This window comes from Sminthopsis crassicaudata, chromosome 4, assembly GCF_048593235.1.
Source record: "Sminthopsis crassicaudata isolate SCR6 chromosome 4, ASM4859323v1, whole genome shotgun sequence".
NCBI lineage: Eukaryota > Metazoa > Chordata > Mammalia > Dasyuromorphia > Dasyuridae > Sminthopsis > Sminthopsis crassicaudata.
Genome location: NC_133620.1, coordinates 435546421 through 435568590, shown reverse-complemented (window position 1 = coordinate 435568590; position 22170 = coordinate 435546421). Strand labels below are relative to the sequence as shown.

At 37.0% G+C, this 22170-nt stretch overlaps 1 protein-coding gene across 1 annotated transcript in view; it reads left to right on the top strand.

Moving 5' to 3' along the window:
• Window positions 1–22170, top strand: part of CD58 (CD58 molecule) — a 79424-nt gene that overhangs the window by 30980 nt on the left and 26274 nt on the right. The gene's annotated exons all lie outside the window — the stretch shown is intronic.

The window sequence follows — 22170 nt, the reverse complement described above, 5'->3', positions numbered from 1 at the left end:
AAATGAGTACTAGGCAAATAATTTGTATAAGATAACATTGAAGAGAAAAGCAACTTTGAAACCCTTTAGATCAATGCACTGATAAACCATGAATCCAAAAGAAAGGGTATGAAACATATTACTAGTTCCCAATAGAGAAGGGATAAATTTTAAATGCAGAGAATGCTGTGCATTTTTGTACATGGCTAATGTGGAAATTTGTTTTGTAAGACAATATCCATCTGTATTTGAGAAATTTGGCATTTTGTTTTTTGTTTTTAATTTGCCCAGTGAAGGAAAACAGGAAAGTCAGAGAGAATAGACTTGTTATTTGAAAAATGAGAAAAAAATTAATTATAAGCTGTTTTTTCTTTTCTTCATACTGAATTAAATATGATGTGGTTAATTTAGGAGTTCCCTTCAGTGACATACATCAAAACTTATCCATGTTTGCCCATCCCATGTGGCCTTCTTTTCTTTCTCCCAATATTATAAGGGTGCCAGTAGACCTGTCTAGTGTTCCACTTGAAATCCCTACTATGTGCTACCCTATCTTCTCTCTTTATTCTCTTTAGTATCCTTTCTACCCTCATTGTAAAGGATGTATGCAGTATTTAAAGAGAACTAGTACCTTTGACGGGAGGGTTTGTGGAGCCCTTTTCAGGGCTCCTTTGGTGTCTACTTGATACTCAACTCTTACTTGTGGCTCCAAGGAACATGCACAGTGTCCACACCCTGGTAAACCATCTTAACAGACAGGCTAGAACGCGTTGAGGGTAAGTAACATGTCTCAAGCCCATTTGTGAGTGGCAGAGTGTCTAATCCAAACATGAAGATTTTGCCCAGCAGGATGAACAGATAAAAACAATTTGTTCCAATGACCGGGAGGGAGATGGAGCAGATATTGTGGAGTGTTTAGAGTTTGATCAGGCATCAAAGATGCCAAAGTCATCCCCTGCATCCTGGACCTTTGCCAGTTTACCTGATTTACCTTCCCATTAAACCTTGATGACTTTGGAGGAGGGAGTGGGACTGACAACTTTGTGCAACTGCTTCACTTAAAATCTAATTCATTCCCAAGTCATAATGACACTAGTCCTTTTCTAAACAACAACAACAAGAAAATAATCCCTTTTGTAAATACCTCAGAGCTATAATATTTTGATACAGGTTTGATGATTCAACTGTGCTTGATGGAGAAAGCTTTTTATTTTCTTCAAATTTTCTCCTTTTTTTGCTTTGTTTTGGACTCTTCTTTCCATTTTCACCCCTCTGTGCCTTAGGATGGATGACTTTATTTAGGATATCTTGCCAATATTTCTTTAAATTGGTTTTGCCCTCTATTGCCTTTCTCTACTTTATGAGACAATACTGCTCCTAATTGTCCATCATCCTTCTTTGTAAGATTTTGCAGATGAGTTTATCCTCTCACCCAGTGTTCTCTTTGCTTACTCCCTCTCTCACCATCTGGCAAGTCCAGTGTTTGTTGCTTACGGCATTTTTTAGTCTCTTTTAGTCTCTTTGTAGCAACAATTAATCTACATTAATTTAACTTCCAGACAAAATTATTATAATCAGGGCCAATATAATTTCTGTTGTCCATTTCCTATTTTTGACTTTCAATAGTTTATTAAAATAATTCTGGGTTAAATCTTCCTAATTGTAGATCTTTTTTTCTTCCCACTACTGTTCTTTCTTCTTGTTTATTATAAATTCTGCTCTTAGTTCTTGTGAGACAATGGTGTGACTGCACAAACAGCTGATGTAAGGATAATTCTCATGTCAATAATTTCTTTCCCTGTCTATCAAAATGTAGCCAGGGGATTGCTACATTACTAAATTTCTTATAATAAAGAAGAAAACAATTCTGAAGAAACTAATCTGAAAAAAAAAACTACTTCAATGGCTTCTCACCTCTCCCCAAACAAACAAAACTGCTTTTCAAATACAAGAGGGAACTTGTGACTTTTCAGGCTTCAAATATATTTAAAATAGAAATTAACTGTTTGAAATAATATTGTGTGGTATGCAAATTACCCTATAAATCTCAGAGATATCTCAAGGTGCAAAGAGAAAGTTTAATCTCTTGAGAAAGGGGCAGTCATTTGAAAGTGAGGGCTCCCAAGCATGGACAGAAGGGGCTCAATGACTCAATATTGTCCTTCCTCCTCTTGGTTCATCCTCATTGCTTGAAAATGTGACTTTACATTCTAAGCACGAAAATTACCCCAAATGGGGAAACAACACATAGATTCAAATTTAAACAAAGACATTGCTTTTACTGACCCTGAGACATGTGCTTTTAACATATGAGAGAGAAGGGCTGAGTCAGTTTGCTTTACACTCTCCCAGACTTGCTCCCCCTCCCCATATCCTGGGAACTATTTGCCAATGAGAAAAGGCAGGGGGGAAAAGGAACCTGATCCCATAGCTTAGTTGATTGATAATTTGTCTTTTGAAGAAATATCAAATTTTCCATTCATTATTATTTGGTCATTTCTATCATGTTCAATTCTTCCTGTCATTGGAGGTTTTCTTAGCAGAGCTATGGAATGGTTTGCCATTTCCTTTTGTAGCCTATTTTACAGTTGAGGAAATTGAGTCAGAGTTAAGTGATGTGCTCAGACATACACAGTTAGTAATTGTCTGAGATCAGATTTGAATTCAGCTCCTCCTGACTCCAGGCTTGGTGCTCTACCTAATTGTCCTTTGAAATATTCATGTCTTATGTTTATACTACTATAAAGATAGTATCCAAACATACATAAAGACTATTTCTCCAGGTAAGCTGGAGCTTGATTGTGAGGACTTTAAATTGTCAACACAGGAATTTGTATTTTTGTCCTAAAGGCAAAAGAGAGACATTTAAGATTATTTGGTTTTTTTTTTTTTTTGGGGGGGGGGGAGAGACTATTGAGCTTAAATGATTTGCCTTGAGTGACACATTTAGAAGGTGCTGAGGTTATATTTGAATTCAGAATCTCCTTATTCTAACACCAGTGCATTATCTATTGTGTCACCTCACTGCCACTTAATTTTTTTTTAATAGGAAAAGTCTCACATAGTGACAGCTGTATGAAGGAGAGATGGGAGCAAAAAGGGACAACAAGGAGAATTATTCGAAGGTTACTGGTACTTCAAATAAGAGATGATGAGATAGAGAAATACATGGCTTTTATTATTTACTGGTTACTAGGAGGGAGTTGCAATAGATAGAGCTCAGGATTAGAGTCAGGAAGCCCTGAGTTCAAATTTAGCAAATACTTATTAGTTGTGTGACTCTGATCAAGTCATTTAAGCATTCTCAGCCTGTTTTCTCATCATAAAATGGAAATAATAATAACACTTTACTTCAGGGTTGTTGTATGGATAAAATGGGTTAATATTTGTAAATTCCTGTGTAAATGCTAATTATCATTATTTATATAAATTCACATTAGCTGGATTTAAATATATACATGTACCTTTCCAGACATTGTTTCCCCTTATGTCCTCAATTCTAGCAAAATTCTCCTACATGTTTTCACCCCCTAAATTTCATTCTATTTCTTGGTTCTGCCTGTTTCCCATTCTTGAGATGCACGCTCTCCTTCTGTCTGCCTCTTAGCTTCCTTCCCATCTTAGCTCTGATGTTTCCCCCTACAGGAAGCCATCTCAGCCTCCTAAATAAATTTTTTTTAATAGGGCATCAGGGTGGTACAAAGATTGTCAGGCCCAGAGTCAAGAAATCTCATCTTCCTGAGTTCACATCTGGCCTCAGACCCTTACTAGCTGTGTGTGATCCTGAGCAAGTCACCTAATCCTGTTTGCCTCAGTTTCCTAATCTGTAAGATGAACTGGAGAAAAACAACTCCAGTATTTTTATCAAAAAAAAAAACCAAAACCCAAATGGATCATGAAGAGTCAGGTATGACTGAACTGTCTGAACGTCTGAAATGAGAAAACAGTTACTTTCCCAGGCTGCCCATTAAACTTTGGAATAGAAATTCTGAGGCAGTTTCCTTACAGAGACCACATCTTCCTCTCTGAAACTGCCATCCCTTCTATAGTCAACAGAATAATCCCCTCTTCTTTATGACTCATGGCAGCTGGGTAGCCCAGTGGGTAGAATGCTGGACCTGGAGACCAGAAGACCTAGGGTGTTTTAAAGAGACTCAGACTAATTTTTTTTTAATGCCTGAACCACTACTGTTTTATACCTTGTATTTACTTGTTTATGTGTCATTTCCTGGCAACAAAAAGTATGTATCAGGAAATGTATACAAAATATTCCTGCTGTTTAGTCATTTCACCTATCTTGACTTTCCCTGACCGACTTTGAGGTTTTCTTAAGCAAAGATTCTGGACTGGTTTTCCATTTCCTTCTCCAGCTCAGAGGATTCTGAGCCAGACCAATGCTGGCCACTCTATCTACTTTGCTACCTAGCTGTCCTGTGGATACAAAATAAATCCAAAGTAATTAGTTGGAGTGGGGAATTAGAGCCAGGGAGATTGAGTTCAAATTCTACTGTAGACACTGGTTAACTAGTTGTGTGACTCTGGTGGGACCAAACCCAGACACCAGAGGACAAATATTCCATTTAGGGAGGTAGCTTTTCAATTTGGTGAGCAATGGGTGTGATTCTTAGTCAAAAACAAACTCGTACTTTGGCCTTATAGACAGCTAGAGTAGGAGGGGAGAGAGTCCAGATTCAGATAATGTCTTTCCCTTCTTCCCCAGATTTTTCTGCTTGTACCCAACTCATCATTCCCAGAAAGCTCCCTTTACAGTGCAAATATATTTCCTGTTCATAGTATCTTATACTTTGATATATTAATTATATAAAGTATTAATAGATACCATTAATACTTTAACAGATTATTTTATTCATATCACTTGATTCATTCAAAAGCAAGTAACTTTTTTGCATATGAATCATACTAAGTACATGGGAATAGTTATATATTTTATTACTTATTTATTATTATTTAAGCTCATATATGTGTGTGTGTGTGTGTGTATCTATATCTCTGTATACCCATCCATCTATCTATCTATCTAAAGTTTGAATCCAGACCCCTCCATTTACTACTTGTGTAACCTTAGGCCAGTCACTTAAACTTTCTAAGTCTCAGCTTTCTCACGTATAAATGAGGTGGATGTGATGAAAAATGATGAGGTTTCGTACGAATTCACATGTGAAGAATTCACAATGGTCTTTCTCTTTGCCAAAAAGTATGTTTATTTATAAGAAGAGATTACAAGTAAAATGAAGAGGTAAAATTAACACTGGGTAAATGTGAAATAGATTCAGGAGAGCAAGGAAAGTGATTTTTAACAATTAACAATGGAAAAGACAAGTTCCCCAGTGGGAACTCTTAAGTAACCAGGAGAAAAGGAAGTTACAATGAAGTGAGAGTACACCTTTGACTGTTGGGCTGAATCCTGAAAGGGATTTAGCACCCTGAAAGAGTTAGCCATAACAAGGAGAAAGACACCCTGAAGTAGGGATAAGGGAATGAGGTAAGGAGAAAGACACCTTGAGGCATAGGGGGGGGGGGGGCAATGAGAAGAAAAACAGGAAGCAGAAACATAGTGTTGAGCTTCCAAAATGGATTCTACAAAGATGGTGTGGGCTTTGGGCAGATTTATAGGGGAAATTTAATCTCAGGGCTTGATATCATGGTTTGTGGTCAGGTACAATAAGGTAGGGTGGACATGATCAGATCTGCACTTTAGAAAGATCCATTTGACGGTTAAATGGAGTAGAGACAGATTGAGGAGAGACTTGAGGCAAGAATCCTAGGGCACAGGCTATTGTGATAGTCCAGCCTGAGATGAGGATGCTGGCAGTGTCCAATGAGAGAAGGGAAGGCTGCCTATTCTTATGAATTTTCTTTAGCCTGTTGTCTAGTGAAGACCTCTCACCACTCTACCCATCCATTGAACCTCAAGCTGTTCTTCCAAAAAGAAGAAAAAAAGACATATCTGTGTCCCAAAGAACATAGGGCATTATCCCAATCCCCTGAGTCAAGGATGGCAGACTAATTCTAATAGGTACAAGGTGGTAGAGATGCCAGGGCGTCCAAGTGGCACTGAATTCTGGGTGATTGGGGAGGTAGTAAAAGGTTCCAGTAGAAAAAGGTCATAGAAGACAGGGAAGACATCACAAGATCAGATGTCATATCCTGATTTTCAAAAACAAGAAAGATGAGAAAAATGTTCAAATTATAAGCTAGTGAGTTTGACTTGATTCCTAGGAAAATTCTAGAGTGTATTTTTTTTTCTGAGGCAATTGGGATTAAGTAACTTGATTTGAACTCGGGTTCTCCTGACTTCAGGGCTGGTGTTCTATCCACTGTACCACCTAGCTGCCCCCAGTATAATTTTAAAGAGATAATTCGTGATCCCTCTAGAAAGGAAGCAGTGATTGGAAAGAGCCCAAGTGACTTGCCCCGTGTCACACAGCTAGTAAGTGTCTGAGGCCAGATTTCAATTTAGGAAGATGAATATTCCTGACTCCAGACCTGGCACTCTATCCACTGCACCACCTGTCTACCAAGCTTTTGGTAAAATACTTCATACTATTCTTCCAGATCAAGGGTGAGGAATCTTTTTTCTGCTAAGGACATTTGGATATTTATAATATTATTCACAAGACACTCAAAATGATAAATTTATAAAATCCAAGCAGTGAGAGGTTGTTGTACCTAGCTTTTTAGCTCATGATTTCATGGACCTTAAACAGTCTGCGGACTGGACATTCTCTGTCCCTGTTCTAGAGAAAGAAAAAAGAGAGAGATGGATTAGGTGAGAATACTATTAGATGGAGGCATAACTCCCAGAAATAGGGAGATAACAATCATACTATGTCCTGCCTTTGTTGGAATGTTGGAATGTTGTATCCAGATGTGGACACCATAGTTAAGACCAAGGGGACTCTGCCCATCTTCCCCACCCCCATCCAAGGGGTAAGCTAATTGTACTAAGGAAAGAGGCAGGGAACTCCATTATGAATGTATAAATGATTTAATAGTCATGTGAGTTATTTACATAGGGGCTCTCTGGGGATGAACACTGGATAATTCATCAGATCTCTGATCCCTGTCATGCATTCTGAGGCAGTGCCCAGACTATTCAATGAATCCACACAAATGTCCCCAATAAATCCCATGTAATTATAGAAATCAAACAAAGGGAGGAGGAGCTGCAATGAATCATTATATATGTCACTGTGGATTTGCATTATACTTACCAAGCAGTTTTAATTTGGGGCCTGGGTCTTAGGCTTGGGCATCACATCAGCACTATTGGATGAATGCCTAGATATCCAAGGCTATGTGGTGGACACAATGAAAGTTATGTTTTGGACACGGTGTCTTTGTTATATTTTTCTTTAGCCTGTACCTGATTACTATATTCTTGTAAGAGCTTTCAACCTAATAGGGGCCCTCAGGACTGTGTGCTGGTCAATATGAGTAAGTTCTCAGACCCACATAAGGTTATTTGCTAGGCACGATATCTTTGTTTTTTTTTTTTTAATTATAATTTTTTATTGACAGTACATATGCATGGGTAATTTTTTACAACATTATCCCTTGCACTCACTTCTATTCCAACTTTTCCTTTCCCTCCCTCCACCCCCTCTCCTAGATGGCAGGCAGTCTCATACATGTTAAATATGTTAAAGTATATCTTAGATACAATATATGTATACAGATCCATTCAGTTCTCTTGTTGCACAAGAAAAATTGGATTCAGAAGGTAAAAATAACCTGGGAAGAAAAACAAAAATGCAAGTAGTCCACATTCATTTCCCAGTGTTCCTTCTCTGGGTATAGCTGATCCTGTCCATCATTGATCAATTGGATGTGAATTAGATCTTCTCTTTGTTGAAGATATCCACTTCCATCAGAATACATCCTCATACAGTATCGTTGTTGAAGTATATAATGATCTCCTGGTTCTGCTCATTTCACTCAGCATCAGTTCATATAAGTCTCTCTAAGCCTCTCTGTATTCCTCCTGTTGGTCATTTCTTACAGAACAATAATATTCCATTACATTTGTACACCACAATTTATTCAGCCATTCTCCAACTGATGGGCATCCACTCAGTTTCCAGTTTCTGGCCATTACAAAGAGGGCTGCCACAAACATTTTGGCACATTTGGGTCCCTTTCCCTTCTTTAAGATCTCTTTGGGATATAAGCCCAGTAGTATCACTGCTGAATCAAAGGGTATGCACAGTTTGATAACTTTTTGGGCATAGTTCCAGATTGCTCTCTAGAATGGCTGGATTCACACAGTACCTTTGTAATAGCTTTCATGTCCCCCTGCCTTTCTCATGGCTTTCACTCCAGTAGTGTGGCTTTCACCAATCAGGACCATACAACCAATATTGAGAAGCTGGAGGATAGCTGGATCAGCGGAAATAAGGTTGATGAAGAGCCTCTATTGAATCCTTGTCATACAAGGAACAGTTGATGGAAGTAGCCAAATTTAGCCTAAAAAAGAAGAATCAGCAAGTAATATAATAGTTGTCTTAAAGTATATTTGTTCTCTGAAATCAAACATTATTTGGTGTTGGGAAAAGAGGGGAGCACTAAACAAGCAATAAGTACAATGGAATTGTATATTTTCTTTTTTTTTTTTTAATTAAAGTTTTTTTTTTAATTTTTCAAAACATACACGTGGACAATTCTTCAACATTAGCCCTTGCAAAACCTTGTGTTCCAATTTTTCCTCTCTTTCCCCATGCCTTCCCCTAGATGGCAAGTAGTCCAATATATGTTAAACATGGTAGAAATATGTTAGATCCAATATATGTATACATATTTATACAATTATCATGCTGCACAAGAAAAATCAAATCAAACCAGTTAAAGAGAGAGAGAGAGAAAGAGAGAGAGACAGAGAGACACAGAGAGATAAGCAAAATAAAATGTAAGCAAATAACAAAGAAAAGAGTGAAATACTATGTTGTGAACCACACTCAGTTCCCATAGCCTTTCTCCAGATGTAGATGGCTCTCTTCATCACTGAACAACTGGAACTGGTTTGAATCATCTCATTGTTGAAGAGAGCCATGTCCATCAGAATTGATCATCCTATAATCTTGTTGCTGTGTACAATGATCTCCTGGTCCTGCTCATTTCACCCAGCATCAGTCCATGTGAGTCTCTCCAGGCCTCTCTGAAATCATCCTGCTGTTCGTTTCTTTCAGAACAATAATAGAATCGTGTGTTTTCAACACATTTCCAGCCAACTGAGAACAAAGACATGATCCGTTGTTGGCTACTGCTCATAAAGGCTTATTTGTTCTCCAATAATCAAGCATGTTCTCAGGGTGTTGATGAGCACATCCACATATATTCAATAAAGATTTTTGAAGATTTTTGGTAGATGAAAAATAGCCATATATATGTAGTTATTTATTTCAGTTGCTTCTTAATAGTCTTTAAATATTCCAATCATGAATCCTATCCCACTAAGCCTTAGTGACATCTATGCCTAGGAACTTTAGTAGGAAGGAAGGAGGCATTTACCTCTTGATGCAAATATATGAGATGCCATTTCAGAGTTGCCTTTTTTTCTTCCAGAGATTCTCAGCTCTTACATGAGCAACATGGTTAACCCCTCCTGCCACCTCTTTTGGGAGCGGGGAGCTACCCCAACCCACATTCCACTAATGGAGTTTTATTTTTCTGAATTCTATTGTGTAGAAATTTTATTTCTAATGCCTTAGAAAGCTAATGGTGTTCTGAAAAACACTTTCTCCCCCAGAAGCTAAGTCAATCTTTAACCCCAAGGGCCCTGAATTCAGAATTACTCATTGTGGACATGACTTTGAAGTCACCTTTATTTCCCAGTTCACTGAGTTCATTACCTATGCTTCCTACATTTTACATGTAAGATGCCCGAGGCCATGGATTTTATTAGTGGCTAGATTCTTCTATATCGTCTCCCAGGAATTACTGGTCCTCTCTCCTGCACTTCTTCATCTGCTCTGCTACTCTCTGTGGTATTAGAATTCTCAGGTCTTTCCTGTTCTTCCTTTTTAATTTAAAGCCCTTTACTTTAAATCACAACATTCTAGGAAAATGTGGAGGTTTGTTTTTGTTTTGTTTTTACCACCCCTGCGTAAGTGTATGACATCCCTAGCCAGGAGCTTTTCATTCCTATATTTTATATTGCCCAGAAATTTGAATCTTGTTTTTGGACATTATATTAACCAACTGTCATCTTACTCATCAGTCTTCAGACTTTCAGTCTTCAGAATTTTGGACTTCATAATCCTTATCCAGGCTCTCTTATTTCTTTGTTTTTATTTACTCATTTTTTTTTCAGTCATGTTTGACTCTACATGAGCCTATTTGGGGTTTTCTTGGCAAAGCTACTGGACTGGATTGCCATTTCATTCATGAAGCACCATGAGTGGTGGCTAACATATTTGACAAGTCTGCTCCCTCCAGAGGTATTCCAATTCTCCTCTTACCCAAAACTGTTGTATCTATTATTTGGCTTTATATGCTTACCAGTCAGTCCTTCCCTTCCTTTGCTGTATCATGCTCTTCCTTTCTCTTGTCTTGTAGATCTGTAGAGGGATTTCAGTAAATATCAGGTCCTGCTCATAATTGCACAAGAGTTTCTTTTTTATCCTCAAATTAATTTTGTTTAAAGAAACAGAATTACAAAAAAAAAAAAAAAGAAAGAAAAGCAGAAAAGGAAACAAAACAAAAGAGAACATTGTCTTGTGCTCAGCGGAATAACAGGGAGGATTCAAATATATATAACAACAAATATCAATTCAAGAAAGTATATATATATATATATATATGTATATATATATATATATATATAAGTAGAAGAAATTATATTCATGAGTGTCCATCTTTTCTTTACTTCCTTGTAAATTGTTCTTTTGTTCTCTGATGCACACCTTTTTTACTTTATTTTTTTCCCCTCTTTCATCTCTCCCATTTCCAAGCAGGGTATACTCTTAAGAGGATATATTTAATATAAGACTGCTTGCCATCAGGGGAAGGGGGTTGGGGGAGGAAGGGAAAAAAATCTGAATAGAAGTAAGTGCAAGGGATAATGTTGTAAAAAATTACCCATGCATATGTACTGTCAAAAAATGTTATAATTATAAAATAAAATAAAAAATTTAAAAAAAAAATTTAAAAAAAAAAAAAAAAAAAGAGGATATATTTATATATACATATATAGATTTACACACACACACACACACACACACACACATTTTTCCTATCCCTGCTGACTTTTTGCTTTAATTCTGCTTCTGATTTGACTTGCTACTACTTGATCTCCTCCCACCCAAGGATCCCTCCCTTACCTTCCCTCACCCTTTGCTTCTCTGTCTGCCCATTCCTCCCCCCACCCCTTATTTCTTTATAGATTTTGGAGAGTGCTATACCTTTCATAGTGTATATGTAGTGTTGTCTATTTAAACCATTCTTGATGTGAAGAGATTTTCAGAAACTACAAGCCCTCCTTTCCCCTCTAATGCCTCTGTGTCTATTCTTCCTCTGCACATCATTTGTATGACATAATTATTGTTTATATTCTGCCCTCGTTTGTCTTTTGAGTTGTCATATTGTTGATGTCCATTTTAAACATATGATATGTGAAAAAAAACCCAACAATTTATCCATGTTGAGTTCCTTGAAATTGATCTTTGATGTGTTAAATTTTTTATTAGGTTCAGGTTTGGTTGATAGGAAGTCCTGAAAATCTTCAGGTTCATTGAATGTCCATTTTTTTCTTATTCAACATTATAGATAATTTTGCTGGTATGATATTTTTGGCTTCAGGTCTAATTCTTTTGATTGTCAGTAGATATGATTCCAGGGCCTGTGGTCTTTTATTGTGGCTGCTAATAAGTCAGTGTATTTGTTTTTTCTTGTCTCTTGCAAAATGTTCTCTGATCTGGGGAGTTTGAAATTTGGCAATAATATTCCTATGTGTTTTCCATAAAGGATCTTCTTGAGGAGGTGATCAGTGGATTTTTTTCCATTTCTACTTTCCTCTCATGTTCTATCACTCCAAGACAATTTTCTTAGATTATTTCTTGGATTATTGTGCCAAGGTCCTTTTTTTGGTCACAATTCTCAGGCAGTCCAATTATTCTCATATTTTTCTCTTCTTGATCTATTCTCCAGATCTGTCATTTTTTAAATAAGATGTTTCATATTCTGTCCTTTTTCTTTATTCTTTAAAATCTATTTTGTTTTTTCTTGGTCTCTCATAGCTTTCATGTAATTTGTGTCCCCTTTAACCTTTGGGAGAGAACCCAAGTCTCAAACCCTGGGAAGGGCGCACCTTTCCCAGACAACTCCCAATCAGGTAATCTCATTCAATTTTGAATTGAATTGAATTGAAAATGAGTCTCTCAGATTCATCCAAAGATCAAAAAAGCCTCATGCCTCAGAAGGCTAATAAAAGATGGCTCTGAACCTGGAATTTTTGCTAATTGCTAATCAGGAAGGCCTACCTTCTGAACTTAGTCCATCAATGAAGATATTTTCTTCTCAGTGTGTAATTCTGGAGAAACTGATGCAAGATAGAGATTAGAGAGTTTTAAATATTTTATTTGAATTTCCGAGAGGGAGAGATTGTCTGGGGGCAGAGCAGAATCCATTTTGCTCCCAGCCCTGAACTGGATTTTTGTCTCATAGAATTCAGCAGCCAATATAAGATTTTTACATGGCTCTAGTCATCAGGGGAGACAAAGGCAAGGGGTGGAGTCTGAACACCAGTGGGAATTTCCAGGAATGGACCATAAATCCTTTTCTGACAAGTTGGGGGGTGAGGACCATAAATTCTGATAAATTGGGAGGGAAGGAGGTATTTAGCTAGAGACAGGAAACCTGGAGAGATGGAAGTAGAAGATGCCAATTAGGTATCTGAGATAGTATATCTGGAATTTTATGACTCTTTTGGAATGCCAGAATGGCCGGATCTCCACAGCCCTAATTATCTCAGTTCTAATGAACAAGAAAGGGGGGTTGCAACCAGAGGGATTGAGGCAGAACAATTTAGGGAAACTGAGGCAGGACACTAAAAGGAAACTATGGTACAACAAGTGTCAACCCATCTTTGTAGACATCCTAACAGGATTTTTTGCCCACTAAGAAAGCTATCTTCTTAACAAGCTGTCTTCTTAAGGCAAGTAAATCCCCCTTTGCCACAGACTTCTGGTTTCTGAATTCTTTTGCAAAGAATCTGTGACATTGACCAGAGGGGATCTCTTACCCTCAATTCTCGCACCTCATAAGCTTCACTGGCTTCCTCTTGCCCAATTCTAATTTTCAAAGAGTTACTTTCATCTTTGAGACTTTATATCTCCTTTTCTAGTTGGTTAACTTTTTTCTTCATAATCTTGTTTTTCTTGGATGGCTTTTATTTTTAGTTTTTATTTTTTCCTCAGTATCTCTTATTCAATTTCTAAATTCTCTTTTGAGTTCTTCTTTAAATTTTCTCTGGGTTGGGAGCCATTTCACATTACTTTTTGGGGTGGAAGCTTTTTTTTTTTACTTCAGTGTCCTCCTCTGAAGATGAACCCTGGCCTTTCCTGTTCCCATAGTGTGTTTCTATGGTGGGATGATTTCTTCCTTACCAACTCATTATTAGTGTAAGCACCTCTAATCCTGAAGTGGGGGAGGATGGTATTTGTGGCTTCACTTCAGCTCTCTCCTCTCACCAGGAAGTCCTAACCAAAAGCTCCACCCTCCAGCAAGTGCCCACAGCCAGCAGCCTTCCTGCCCCACTGTCTTTGCATTCATGGGTGTGCTAGTTTCCTCTCACCTAGAGACAAATCTCAGCAGCACAGCTGGGCCTGACATTCCCAGTCAGCCAAGGTTCACTCAATCTTTCCAAACAGCCCTGGACTTCTCCAGCCACACCCAGCCAGTCCCAGGGTTCCCCAATTGTTGCTTCTGTGGAGCTAGCCCAGAGGAATTTGCACTTCACACAGATTAATCCTGGCTGCAGGTCTTTCTTCAGATCTTCTAGGTTTGTATCTGGAGAACCCCTGAAATCAATTCTTGATTTTTCTTGATTCTATACTCCCCCTGAGGCACAAATCTATTCTATTTGTGGGAAAAATTGGGAGAGCTTGAAATTTACCAACCTACTCTGCTATCTTCCCAGAATCCTCCCTCAAGAAGTCTAGGTATATACACTGCTGATAAATCATAATATCATGACCCCACATTCAGTTATAAAATCCCATAGGAGACGCAAACATCCTCAAAAAGTGGATTTTGAGATGTTGTTCCTCCTCTTTGTTCCTTTTAGTTACTGGTTTGTTCCAGGCACTGTGCCAAGCATTGGAGATACAAAGAAAGGCAAAAGTCCATTTCTGATCTCAAGGAACTCAGAGTCTAATAAGGAAAAACACAGTACTTTGAAAGAAGCTGAAAGTGGGGGTGGGGGAAAATTGTGGGGCAGGCAGAGGATATTGAGGAAGTGTGTTTTTTGAGTTGATGTCATCTTGATGTGAGATTCCAGACAGCTTTTTTCCAATTCCTTTTAATTTTAGTGCCTTTCTTCCATTGATTGTTTCCTGTTTATACTCTATATAACTTCTCTGTATATGGTTGTTTACATGTTCTCTTTCCTCCTCCCCCCAGATTATAAACTGTCTTTTGCCTTTCTTTATATCCCCAGTCCTTAATACAATTCCTGAACCATAGTAGGTGCTTGATAAATAATTAGTCTGAATAAGGCTTCTTAACCTTTTTCTACTGGAGACTCCTTTTCACCTGAGAAGTTTTTTATGTGTCCTGAGTATACAAATATATTAAATAGGTCCACAAATCTACAAACATTTACACATCTATCTTAACTGTCTGCTAATAAATCATAATTTCATGACCCCATATTCAGTTATAAAACCCCAGAAGAGTCACAAATCACAGTTTTAAGAGGCTGGAGTCTAGGGTTCACCCTCTCATTTAATTTCAGTTCTGAACCTGAAGCACCAGTATGGTAGTCACGCCCAGGCTACTGTAGGTTATGAATTTTCCTCTGCTGCTTCTTATTTTTTCCTTCTGTGCTTTCTTCTTGAAGCTCATTTTTAACTCTCTCTGTTAACATGGAGTGTAGTGAGATATTCTTCTCTTGTCATTTTGACATTTTTACCTCTCAGGACTACTGGAGCTTAAGAGGATGCCAAGTGTCTAGCAGAAATCTAATGCTCTAATTAAATCTATCCTCCATATTTCTTTGACTCTGATCTTCAGATATCTTCCGGTATTTTTTTTTTTTTTGTCACTAGACTCAAGGCTTCTTGAGTAACATTAAATGCATTTAGCTGTTAGTAAACATAAGACACATAAGACACAACAAATAAGCATCCAAATGCAAACAGCACCCGAAGTCCACAAATAAAAATCTAATTATCTAATTAAAGCTACCTACTTTTTTTTTTTTTTATTATGCCCCAGACAGTAGAGAGAAACCAGTTGGGAAACTGATTTGTACATTAAGATAATTCAGCATATCTTTTCATTTAATACATACCCATCACAATAGGTAAAAATCAATTTGTGCATTTATTAATTAGTCTTTCCTATAGATCTATAGTGAATGATAAGCATGTGTAAAAGACAATTTTGTGCCTCAGGTAATATTGCCTCTTTAGAGTGATTTAAAGAGAAGGGTCTGTTAGGAAATAGGAGACTTGAATTTTAAGCATACTTTGACAAATCCAGAAATATTATCATGTATTTATAGGAATGAATAACTGAGAATGGAAAAGCATAATTAATAGTGATAATAAAAATTACAACTATGATAATAATAATGTCAGTTGGCATTTACACGGGCAGTTAGTGACACAGTGGATAGAGTGCCAGGCCTTGAGTTAAGGAGGACCTGAGTTCAAATCAAATATCAGATGCAATATGATCCTGGGCAAGCCTTTTCACCTTGTTTGCCTTAGTTTCCTTGCATACATGAGTTAGAGAAGGAGATGGCAAACCCCTCCAATATCTTTGCCAAGAATTCCCCCACCTCCAGTCAGATACTGACAGAACAACAGGAAACATTTACACAGTGCCTTAAAGTTTGTACTGCACTTTATATTATCTGTTGTTATATGGCATATTATATAATTTGTTCCTCACATGTAGTAGATTCATTGTTATCCCCATTTTACAGATGGTATAACTGAGGCTGAGAGAAGTTCAGTGACTTACCTAATCACACAGGGAGTAAAGATTTGGGATTTGAATTGAGAGCATCCTGATTCCTAGTTCAGTACTTTATACACAAATACATATTAGAGAAAGGAAATAGGTATTTATAAAGCACCTACTATGTACTTTACTAGTATTATCTCATTTGATCCTCAGAACAACCCTTTAAGGTGAGTGCTTTTATTATCCTCTTCTTACAGATGAGGAGACTGAGGCATACAGGCTTAAGTGACTTGTCCAGGGTCACACAGCTATTAAGTATCTAAATACAGATTTGAATTTGGATCTTTCTGATTATAGGCCCAGGACTCTGTCTATTCAACCATCTACATGATTAGAGATGACAAGTCAATTATATCTTTTTTTGTTGTTGTTCAGAATCTGCCAGGATTCAAGGAAGAAAATAACTCTGATATAATGCCTGAAGAAGAAATATGTGATGTTATTTGAATAATGATGGAGATAAAAATGTCAGTCCTCCTTTTCATTCCCTTTATCAATTGAGAGACAAAAATACAATACATACATCACAGTTTTATTGCATTAAACGGGTATTTTCTTTTTAAATTTTAATTTTATTGATGCCATTTCATTCACTTCTCTGCATCTGCTCCTCACTCCCAACTGAAATCTCCCTTGTTAGAAGATGAACAATTCAGAGATTTGGAATGCGGGAAAGATGACTACATTTCACATGCAAGAGCCTGTTGAAGATACCAGATAATTTATCTAATTATACCATCCTCTTACCCACATCTCTTCGTCTTTTCTACAAGAATAGCATGAGAGATCTCAAATGTTTTACTGTCAAACATTTCCTTGAAATCTGTGTTTTCTACTGTATTTTTAACTAGGAGAGTCTGGTAACCCTCTTTAAAAAAGGAATTCAGGTTAGTTTGGAATGAATTGTTCTTGAAGGTGGATGCTGACTGTGATGACCATTGCCTCTTCTGTCCCTGCTTTCTTCCCCCCTTTCCCATGATTTAGCATTCCTGACACTTTTTATAGGATCTTGTTACCCTTTTAAAATTCATCTTTTACTTCTTCTTAAGTATCTGTTGGTTATTTAGCTTTTCCTTTTCATCTATATTATTCTCAGTAGAAGGAGGGAGGGAACAAACATTTATTAAATACCAAATATATGCTTGCAGAAACAAACTATTTTATGAAGACTCACACAAGGCAAGTGCTCACAGTGGGTCAGAAAAAGCAGTATGAGAATATTCTCAAGATCTCTCTTAAGAATTTTAGAATTAGAACTGAATGTGGATCACAACATAACATTCTCACTCTTCTGGTTTGCTTGCATTTTGTTTTCTTACTCATTTACTTTCTTTTTTTGATCTGATTTTTCTTGTGCAGCAATAAAATAATGAAATATGTTTATACATATTAGATTTAACATATATTTTAACATGTTTAGCATATATTGAATTGCTTGCCATCTGGAGGGGGGTGGGGGAAAAGAAGAGAAAATCTGAAACACAAAGCTGTGCAAGGGTTAATGTTGAAAAATTATCCATGCATATGTCTTGAAAATAAAAAGCTTTAAAAATAAAAGAAAAAGAATTTTAGAATTGATTACATGGGATAGAGCACCAGCCCTGAATTCAGGAGGACCCGAGTTCAAATCTGGTCTCAGATACTTAACACTTCCTAGCTGTGTGACCCTGGGCAAGTCACTTAACCCCAGCCTCAGAAAAAGAAAAAAAAAAAAAAAAAAAAGAATTGATTGCATGATGTGAGAAAGGGCTGTGTTCTATGAGTAAAGTAGAATTGAAGTAGCCCAAGAAAAATGTAAGATAGGCAAAGTTAGAGAATCTACTCCAAATGTTCATAGGGACTATCTGTGTCCAAGCTGTGGCAGAGCCTTCTAAGCTCATATTGGTCTGATCAGCACAGTGGCTAGTCCAAACTCTGCTGTCAAAAAATCACAGGAATTGGGAGGAAACCTTATTGTATTGTTTGAACCTAGGCTAGTCCTCTATAGCTAGGAAACTGAGCTAAATCCAGAATTGAGTCATAAGATGAAGTTAATGTGGTTCAATTTGCACAATTAACCACTTGCTATCCTAATAGCTACAATTTCCTTATTTCTCATATTTCATCATCTTGATTGGGGGAACTCTTTAGATTAGTTCAAAAGTCTCCAGATCAAATCATATATTCACTCCTATTCCATTGAAAAATATTAAAACAAAAGGACTCTTCATACTAATTAGATTGGCAATGAGAGAAAAAACCAAGGAAATTCCAATCTGTTATTTAAAATGTTTTGGGATAGAATGTGTGAGACATTCAGAAGTGAATGGCTTTTAAAATTGATATCTTGAAAAATCACTTAAGGTTAGCTACTTCTGAAATAAGCTACTTATCAAATCACATAATATGTGCAAAATGTTTTGCAAAACTTAAAGCAACATAGATGCTAACTATAATTATTGTTGTTGTCTAAGCCTCACTCCATATTTCTTTGTTAGAACATTACCTACATAAAAAAGCCATTTCATTTTTTAGTACAAAATTTGAATGTTAAAGCTTCATAATTATGAATTCTTGTGTACACTTAGTCAAGAATCAAGCCTCAATCTAGGGTACTACATACACACATGAGAAAAAAATTGCTCAGGGGATTCTTTACCATAAAGAAAGAATTAATGATGTTAAACTATCTTTCATATTGAACATTGTAAGTTTTTAAGTCATCATTATATATTATGGATTTTATTTACCTGCTTTTTCAAAAATCATCATTGGAGTTGAATATTACAACAAAAATGAGAAGTAGTAGTGAGTGTTAAAATGGTAGTGGTTCTTCATTTGTGCACTATTGCATTCAAAAAGTAGCATTACAATGAAGATTATTTAATAGCTCCAGTAAGGTGCTATGGGGAGCACCATCTCAGGGATGATACTCATACTCTTCTTCATTGTAATGGGGGCTAACTTGAGGTGGGTCAAAAGTTTTCAGTCTCCTCTATTTCCTTTCTTTCAGGTCAACAGATAGTTTATCTGATGAAAGCTATTTTCTGGGAAATTTATCTTAAATCTAACTATTAGAACCCCCTTTTCAATAAAGCTGCTGATAAAGTAACATGCTTTTATTCAGCACACATCTAATATCTTTAACAATCTGACCAGGATGAGAAGTAATGACTATATTTCTACAGTCAAGAGTTCTTCACAGTTTCTGAAATCAGCCAATTGGATAGCCACACCCATGAAAAGGTTCTCATCTCATCATCTAAATATAGCATTGTCCTTCTGATGCAAAATAGTGAGAATATTTCTTGCTAAAAGTCTGGTTCCTGGTCACCTTCACCCTGGAATGTTATCTTCTAGACTCTCTTTTGTGCTCTGGACAACATAAATTTCCAGGATCTTATTCTCATAACATTTTACTTTAATTTATGGAATAAAACAAGTTTGTTTTCAGAAGAAACACACACACACACACACACACACACACACACACACACACACACACATATAAAATCCATGGCGGATTGACCCAAAGAAAAGCAGCAGCCATGGGACGGCCCATAAGTAGATTTTAAAGGTAAAATTTAACCCCAGGGACATGACTGAGATTTCTGACAAGACATGGCAAAGTGAGACTGCTGGAGACCTCTGCAGAGGATGGGTCTTGGGGGTTTGTCATAATTTGGATTTCATACTGGATGACCTTCCCAGAGGGTGGGACCATGGATTGGAACTGATCTCTATTAGAGTCTTCTCCCCGACTACCTCAGGGATTAATTTTTATCAATTCCTCATCTAACCACACCTGATATTGAAGACCTCATCAATAATATAATAAAAAAGGTTGCACATAAAACTGTAAATCTATTATGTAAAGCTATTATTTTTAAATATATAATACAATAATCTTATTCCAATTCAGTTTCTCTTCACATTTATCATAAATTATGTTCTTTTGTACTGCCAGTTTTCTTGTCACACCATTAGGAGAATGTTTTTTACCTCTCTTTTCCCTTTGCATTCTTCCACCTCCTCCAAAAAACATAGGAAAAATATCACTTGGAGAATCAAAGCTATCATTAGAACCACTCTCTTTGATGGCTTATTCTCCACCTTTGTCATAGAAATGTCTTTTTTCATTAGCATGCACTTCATAAATTTTAGAAATCCTTTTGTACTTTTCTCCTTCATTTGGATTCTTATCCTTATATATTATCTTGATATTTCAAGGTTAACTTCCTATGTGCCTATTTTAGTTTTTCCTAGGAGATATTGGGTTTTACTCTGAACACACTGTGGTGTGTGAAAGATGAAAGAAGAGTTTTTCTCATCCATGTTTATAACACATGAGCGATATGTAAAGTTTTCTATTTGGGATATTAAAAGCTTAAGGAAGAGTTCCTACAAATCTTAACAAATTTCATTTGTAGATGTAGGCAAATAAATGGCTAATAGAGCTTTAATCAAAATCAGTAGTGCACTTAATCTGTATTACACATTCATAGTACATTTACACTCAAGTAAATTTACCCTACTTTGTCTCTAGTACACGTATTTGATCTCCTTACAGTTTGTAAAGCAACAGAGCCACCGGGATGGGGAGGGAGCTCAAGACTGGACCTGAAATAAGTTGAAGGAACTGGAAATGTTTCACCTGGCAAAGAGAAGACTTAAGGAGTAGGGGAGGACATCATAGTGATCTTTAATTATTCAACTAGTTGTGGAAGAGGGATTTGATGTGATTGGCTTGGCCCTAGAGGACAGACCAAAGAACAATGAGTAGAGCAGGGGTTTTCAAACTACGGCTGGTGGCCAGCTTCGGCCCACTGAGGATGTTTATGCAGCCGGCAGGGTTATGGCAAATGGGCTGAGGGGCGGAGACAGAGGTTTTGTTTTTACTATATAGTCCAGCCCTCTAACAGTCTGAGGGACAGTGAACTGACCCCCTATTTAAAAAGTTTGGGGACCATTGAAGTAGAGTTTGGCAAAGTGGCAGATTTTTAAAAGCTTACTGGTTATTAGAGCTGTCTAAAAGAGAAATAGGTTGCCCTAGGATATAGTGGTTTTTCCCATCACTGAAAGTCTTCGAGTGATGACTAGATGTTCCAGGGTCAGGGATTTATACTGGAGAGGACATTCTTGATCTGATGCAAGTAGAATCTAAACTATTTCCGATGATTTTCCAAGCTCTATGAGTCAGTCCCCACCTTCCAGGGGATAACTCTACAGAAAGCTCTCTTGTAACCAGTTCTTTTACATCGAGATCTTTCAGATATTCCTCATATGCTCCATGACCATCTTGTTTGTCTTCTCTGGATAGTCTCTAATTTGCTCATTACCTTATTAAAATATGACAGTCAGAACTAAAATCAGTATTAGAATGGGTAGAAGTTATTGGGACCATATCCTCAGTCATTCTAGCTATCCTGACTCTCTTACTACTGAAAAAGATAGCAGTCACTGGAGCTGCCTGGAGCTTCTGATCTTATCAAAGAGCGAGGCTTTTTTCACTGCTTTCTAGTTGTGTGTACTTTTTCTTCCACAAAATGCTTTTCAGTTATGCTTCTTTCCTATCTCTTTCCCCACTCCCACAAACTACTTTTTAGCTATGCTTCCTATCCTTCCCCACATGGAAATTGCTTTCTAGCTGTGCTTCCTTTCTATCTCCCTCCCCAATCCCATTTATATTTGTGAAGTTAGTTGCTTTTAACTTCATAAGATTTTATCTCTTTGATTATTAAATTTAATCTTATTATAGTGAGATCATCACAGCTTAGGGAGATTTCTTTTTCACACTGATGCATATTAACTACCATCCCTACCTTCATGTCATTAGGAAATGAATGAATGTATGAACCATTTCTTAAGCATTTTCTCTGTGTAAAGCACTAAGAAAACATTTTTTTCCCCAAAAAAGTAAGATTGCCTCTGCTCTCCTCAAATAGCTCCCATATTAATTTAGGGAAGAAACATATGGAAGAGGGCCAACTGCAGGATGGATGG